This window comes from Oryx dammah, unplaced genomic scaffold, assembly GCF_014754425.2.
Source record: "Oryx dammah isolate SB20612 unplaced genomic scaffold, SCBI_Odam_1.1 HiC_scaffold_11229, whole genome shotgun sequence".
Taxonomy (NCBI): domain Eukaryota; kingdom Metazoa; phylum Chordata; class Mammalia; order Artiodactyla; family Bovidae; genus Oryx; species Oryx dammah.
Window position 1 is genome coordinate 5,959,839 of NW_024080622.1, and position 7,235 is coordinate 5,967,073.

A 7,235-nucleotide genomic window follows, 5' to 3' on the forward strand; every position below is an offset into this window, starting at 1 on the left:
TTTGTGTAAGGCAGGGCAAACACAATATACTAACCAATGGATTTGGGGTGCATGAGAGGGAATAAAGGTTGATGTCATGGTCTTTGACCTGAACAACTTAAAGGGTGAGATTGTCATTTACTGAGATAGAGAAGGGTCCAGGAGGACTGGCTTGAAGAAATCCTATGCCATGCTGAGTCATAAAGGTAATCTTTTATATAGTCTACTAAAATATTCAGTTTTGGTTTTCACACCTAAGTCTTTAATCCATGTGGAGGTGATTTCTGTTTTCAGTGTGAAGCAAGGATTCATTGTTAATTTCTCCTTGGTGTGAATTACCAATTTTCTCAGTACCTTTTACTGAATTATCTCATCTTTTCCCCTCAGTGACCTGCAGCGGTACCACTGGTCTCCATCAAGTTTCCTTATGTGCATGGATCAGTTTCCAGGCTCTCTATTCTGTCCAGTGGTCTAATATTACACTTTTAATTATCAGGGTATTATAAGTGGCCTGATATCTGGTTGGGCTGTCTTCACTCCCCACCCCTTCACCACCACCAGCAGGAACAGCTAATGTCATAGTTTATTCTAGGCTCTTTGCTCTTCATATAAATTCTAAATCAGCTTGTCAATATCCATGAAAAATCCTGTTGGCATTTTGATTGAAAGTATTGATACATTGAATCTATAGCTCAATTTAGGGGCAGTTGTCAGTTTTCTGACAATGAATTTTCCAATCCATGAGTATATTCTACAACCCCATTAACTTAAATCTACCTTCAAAATGTGTCAATAACACTTTACAATTTTTTTTCTGCAAAGATTACACAACTTTTTGTTAGACTTGCTTTGAAAAATCTTTTATCTACTTTTTGCTGCTTATTGCAAATAGTATATTTTTTAAAATGTGATTTTTTTTCTAACTTTGCTACTTATATACACAGAGGCAATTTTAATTTTTGTATATTAATCTTACATCCAGAGAGCTTACTCAATTCACCTATTAATTCCAGTAATTTGTTTGTAGATTCTTTGGGACTTCTTATTTTTAATAGTAACAATGGCTCTATTTATGTGTAGCATGTAACATGAGCCAGGCACTGCTCTAAGTACTTTATATACATTTTAATTTTCATAAGAACCTTAGGCAGTATTGCTATAATCTGCCCCTGCCACCTTTTTAAGATAGAAAAAATAACTTGCTTAAGGCTACTTGCTTAAATAACTTGCTTAAGGCCACACAGCTAGGAATAGTCAGAGTTGGGGTTAAACTCTGACAGCCTGGGACCAGAGTTCATATTATTACCCATGAGGCTCTATTCCATCTTTGTACCATCTTTGTTAATTAATAAGCAGGTATCCTTCTCTGCTTCTTGAGTCTAGCGTTTTACTATTAAATCCAATATTTTAAAAGGAATTTGAAGGTACCCTTTATCAGATTGAGGGTTCCATTTATTCTTAGTTAGCTAGCACTTTAATTTTTTAAAAAGTCATGCATGGTGCTGAGTTGTATTAACTATTTCTACAATTTAGTTTTTTTTACTGTACTGCTCGGCTTGCATGGATGAGTTCCCCACCCAGACCCTTGGCAGGGTGGAGTCTTAACCACTGGACCACCAGGGAAGCCTCATAACGTTTTTCTATTTTTGGCTGCGTCTCACAACATTTTAGTTCCCCGACCAGGGTTGGAACCCATGACCCCTACAGTGGGAGCACAGAGTCTTAACCTCTGGACCACCAGGGAAGTCATACAGCTATTACTTAGATGATCATATGATTTTTCCCTTTGATCTGATGATGTGGTAAATTATAGTAACTGATTTTTAAATAGTAAACCAAACTTGTATACCTGCATTTAAATTAGTATAGACGCATTATCAGGCTTCCTGGGTGGCTCAGGGGTAAAGAATCCGCCTGCCAACACTGGAGTCGAGGGTTCAATCCCTGGGTTAGGAAGGGAAGATCCCTTGGAGAAGGGAATGGCTACCCACTCCTTGCCTGGGAAATCCCAAGGACAGAGGAGGCTGGCGGGCTATAGTCCACGTGGATCACAAAAGAGTTGGACACAACTTTGCGATTAAACAACAGATGCATTTTTTTTTAATTGTAAAGGCTGTCTTGTAGAAAAGTGTATAAAGTCTTTGTGTAGAGTATAAAGAATAATAATAACTAGTTGTGTGCCACCTCCTGGGTCAGTGGGTGGCTTTACAGGGACCTTGGAAGCCTCTCCTGTATTTCTCCCAGCTGCCTCATCTCACTTTTGTTTGACCAATTTTTTTGTTGTTTTTGGCTCATGGCTGTGAAAGTACTAAGTCCTAATCACTTGACCAGCAGGGAAGTCCCTGTTTGACTCTTGTTAACAATCCCTTTGCTTTTCTCTATAGTGTCAGATCTCCTGGGCAGGAGACATTTGAGTACAGACCAGAAGGAGTGGGGCTTGGCCTGTGGATTGCAGAGGAAGAGCAGTCAGGCACAGGAGCCATGCTAAGGACATAGGCTCTTTCTGGCCCTTTTACTGGGAATCACTGCAGGATTTTGTACTAAGGAGTGACTTCTGTTTCCAAGGATCCATCTGGCTGTAATGCTACAGGACAGAACCCAGAGGGGCAGGACTTAGAAGCAGGGGGACCAGTGAGGAGGACCAGATCAGAGGCAGGATTGAAAATGGCTCCAGGCTGGTCCTCTCTCCACTAGCTCACATCTGGTTCACAGAAACACATGCATGTACACCCTTGCACTTGAGGGATTATGCCTGGTGCATTCTTATCTGGGGCTAACGCCTCTTGTTCCAAGCCTTGGTGCACCCCAAACTTTCAGGCAATGTGTCAAGCTCCCCAAGTGACCCCAGGAGTTATTTCACAGCTCAGTCTGTTATCTGATCTCTACTAGCCTTGGGCTACAGTCCAAGTCTCTGACGTAACATTGTGTTCTGTAAGCATTTAAATCGATAAATACCAAACACCATAAAAATCACTTTTTAAAAAGTGGATTTCTTTCTCAATAGCATCACCGTTAGAGAACACGACCTGTAATGATTACACTCCTTTCAAATGTGGAGCTTTATAACCCAGCAGATGGTCAATTTTTATATATAATCAATATATATTTGAAAATAATTTGAATTCAGGATTCTGTATTTGTTCAATAAAGCAGGCTTGCTAATTATCTCTATAGAAATCTTCGAATTCCTTATTAATATTTTTTGTTTAATCTATTAATTACCAAAAGATGTACCTTCAAGTCTTTCCCTATGAGAGCAGCCTTGTCAATTGCTCTTTGTAGTTCTGTCAGTTTTGCTTTACCAATTTTGTGATTATTCCAGTGCAGCTAGTTTAGAATTATTATGTCACCGGAATGAAGTGCTTTTGCTTTACAGTCTATTTTATCCAATATGAATGTAGTGTGACTAGATTGCTTTGTGATTTTGAGATAATTAATCCTTTTCTGTATTTCCATTTTTATCTTCTCTTTGTGTCTTTTTGCTTTAAATGTGCTTTAAATAATATATCTTAAAACATCTATAGCTTGATCATCTGTTTTTTAAACAGCTTGTCTACTCCATTTATATTTATTTTAATTTTTGATAGATTTGGATTTATTTTAATGATCTTATTTTGTACTTTCTGTTTGACCTAATTTTTCTATGCTGCTTTTTTTCTCCTTGTATTGGATTTGAGTGAGCTTTCTTTCTTCCCCCAGTCTAATTTTTGTCCTTATTCTTCCTGTTCTCTCAGTGGTTATCCTTGACTTTTTTTCTTTCTGGCTGAACTGTGTGGCTTGCAGGATCTTAGTTCCCCTATCGTGGAAGCTCAGTCCTAACCACTGGACCTCCAGTGAATTTCCTATCTTTGACATTTTTACATGCATAGTTAGCAAATTCTAAAGTTACTGGACCTCCAGTGAATTTCCTATCTTTGACATTTTTACATGCATAGTTAGCAAATTCTAAAGTTAATCAAGGTATTTCAGCTTTTCTGAACAATATAAAGGTGTTAGAATGCTTCACCTTTATTCTTGCCACCCCTCTAATATCAGCTAATGCGTGATTATTTTACAGATTTTTTACTCTACATAAGCAAAGTAGTTTAAGCTGTGGATTCTGGAGCCACAGGGTCCAAGTTGAGTCCTCCATCTTTCACTTACCAGCTGCGTGACTTTAGACAAGTGACTTAACCTTTCTGTGCTTCAGTGACTTCAACAGCAAAATGGGGGTAATAACCACACTTCTTAGGGTTGTTGGGAAAATTCAGTGAGGAAGTTCTGTAAAGCTTTGAATGAAACAGTCTGTGCTTAGCACCTGCTACTTCGTCAAAAATACTTAACTGTCACAGTCATCATTTTGCTCCATATATTCAACATTGTACTGTTGTTATAATTGATGTGTATTTACATTTATTCAGGGTTTCCAATATCTTTGCCTACCATCCGTTCTTTTACCTCAGATCTTCCTTCTGGGATTATTTTTTCTTTCTGAATTATGTTGTTTAGAAGATATTTTGGGTGAGATTGTGTTGTTGGTATTTTTTTTTTTTTTTTGCTAAGCTGTGTGGCCTATGGGATCTCAGTTCCCCAAGCAGGGATCAAACCTGTGTCCCCTGCATTGGGAGCACGGAGCCTTAACCACTGGACTGCCCAGGAAATCCCTGTTGTTGGTAAATTTTAAGCTCAGAAAGATTTTTATTTCATCCTATTCTTGGAAGAGTTATTGTAAACAGTTCTAGATTGTTGATTTCTTTTTGTCAGCACTTTGATGATGCTAGTTTATTTCCTTTTCACTTGGATGGTTGATTAAACTCATTATTATTCTCTGTAAGTAATCTGTCTTTTCTCTGTGGCTATTTCTAAGATTTCATTGTCTCTGGTATTCTAAATTTTACTTGATTGTACCTAGGTAAGGATTTTTTTTTACTTAAACTGACTGGGGAATTGTGATTCTTGAATCTAAGGATTCATATATTTCATCAATTCTGAAAAAAATCCAGCCACTATCTTTCCAAATATTTTCTCTTCCAGTTTTCTCCACTCTTTCCTTTAGAACTACAATTAGACATATGTTAGGCCCTCTCATTTAATCTTCATTTAACAGTTTTTTATTTTCCACATCTTTATTTCCCCCCTCTATGCTGCATTCTACTTAATTTCTTTAGCTATTATCTACTAATTTACCTTTTTTTCTCATCTGTATCTAATTAGCTCTTTTACCTGTCTGTTGAATTTGTTTTTAAAAGTTATGATGTCAATTTTCAAACTTAAAGAAAAGTAGAAGTAGAGAAGAATTTAATAAGCAGATATTGCACTTACCATCCAGCTTCAATAATTATCAATACACAACTAATCTTGTTTCATCATTTTCCTCACCCACCCATTCATTCCCACCCCAGATAATTCTGAAGCAAATCCCAGGCCTCTTACCATCCACCATCTTTCTTTTTATTTTATATTCCATCTGTTGTATGTGCATGCTGTCTCGTCAGCTGTGTCCAACTCTTTGAGACTCTATGGACTGTAGCCCACAAGGCTCCTCTGTCCATGGGATTCTTCAGGCAATAAAACTGGAGTGGGTTGCCATGCCCTCCTTCAGGGGATCTTCCTGACCTAGGGATTGAACCCATTGCCTTTCAACTATTATATTTCATTTCTGAAATTCCATTTGCTTCTTTTACTAACCAGTCTGTTCTTTATGGGTAGTTTTTTATTCTTTGCTTATGTTTTTATTCTCTTTTTCACAACTTCACACACTGAATGACAATAATTTTATATTCTGTAACTGATCATTCAAATCCTTGTGTCTTTTGGAATTTGGTCCTCTGATGATTTTTCTGACTTCTGATCATGGTAACTATTTCCTTGTATGTGTTTTAACTTAACACACAGACCTAAATGAAAATATAGGTACCAACTGCCACATGCCAGCTGCTCCAAGGAATGTAATCTTCCCAGTATTGTGAGAACATTTTATTCTTTTGAACAGATCAAGAGGTCAAAGCTCTGAGAGATTAAAATCTTATCTGAGGCCATACTGTCCATAAATGATAGACCTTGGGTTTGAGTCCAGGCTAGCCTTCCTCTGCCTAACCTTTCCTATCCCCTGCCCTTGCACAACCCATGATCCACAGGGGAAACTGACACCCAGATATGAACCCTGGAGTACTTGACCTCTGTTGACTTGGGGCTTCTTTTCTTCATGGGGTTCCATAGGGGCCCCACAGGAGACGAAGAGCCTCATGAAGGCTTCCTACACCCCCGAGGTGATTGAGAAATCGGTGAGGGACTTACAGCACTGGCATGGCAGGAAGACGGATGATCTGGGTAGGTGGGAAGCTGGGGGTGGGGGAGGAGGGAACTCCCTGGTAGGGTGTGTTGGCCTAAGGTCCTGAGAGAAACCACAGCAGCGGCCAGAGCCCTGGGGTGGGCCCGGAAGACATATGGGTTGCCACTGGGACCTGCACACTCCAGAGGTCCTCTTGGTGATTTGTGCTGGCTCCTTCTCTCCTCTCTGCAGGACGGTGGCACCAGAAAAATGCGATGAACATGAACTTGCAGAAAGCACTGGAGGAGAAAGAAAAGAGCAAAAACAAGAACTCAAAGTAGATACAACCCAGGAGAGGTGCCCTCCGCTCAGAGAAAGTGCTAGTAAAGAAAGGCACACATCCGAACCTTTGTCTCTGCTTGGCTCCTCTCTTCAGGTTGGGGGAGAGGGCAATGTGTAGTGCTGGAGAAACCTCCTGAGAAAGGACAGAAGCCCTAACGGTCCAAACTACCGTTCCCTCCTCACTCAACCCCAGCCTCTCCTCCTGGGGACACACACACATGCGCGTGCGCGCACACAGACACACACACAGACACATACAGACACACACACACAGACACACACAGACACAGACACAGACACACAGACACAGACACACACACACACACAGACACACACAGACACAGACACAGACAGATACACACAGACACACACACACACAGACACACACACACACACAGACACACACACGTTTCCCTCATAATTCCATGAAGGGATGTGAGAGCAGAGTGGAACTCTACTCAGGCCCACGGGGTGCCTCGCCCGGGGCGAAGGGCTTCTATATAGGGGACCGCTGCTGGATCTTACTGCACGGCCTCCCTAGCACAACCCCAATTATTTCCAGACATCTGTTCCTTTCCCAAGATCCAACGGACTTCAGAGGAACTGGCCATGCCTCCTCCAATCCAGGGGTAATTTTGATTGGTCTTCAGGAATTCTAACCCTT

The 7,235-nt window shown here is 40.2% G+C and overlaps 1 long non-coding RNA gene across 1 annotated transcript; it reads left to right on the forward strand.

Annotated features, from left to right (window-relative positions):
• Nucleotides 1-31: 31 nt before the first annotated feature.
• Nucleotides 32-6,635, forward strand: LOC120861192. The gene is made up of 3 exons (XR_005720503.1): nt 32-185; nt 6,178-6,288; nt 6,482-6,635. It is a non-coding gene; the product is annotated as an uncharacterized LOC120861192 (long non-coding RNA).
• The last annotated feature ends 600 nt before the right edge of the window (nt 6,636-7,235 follow it).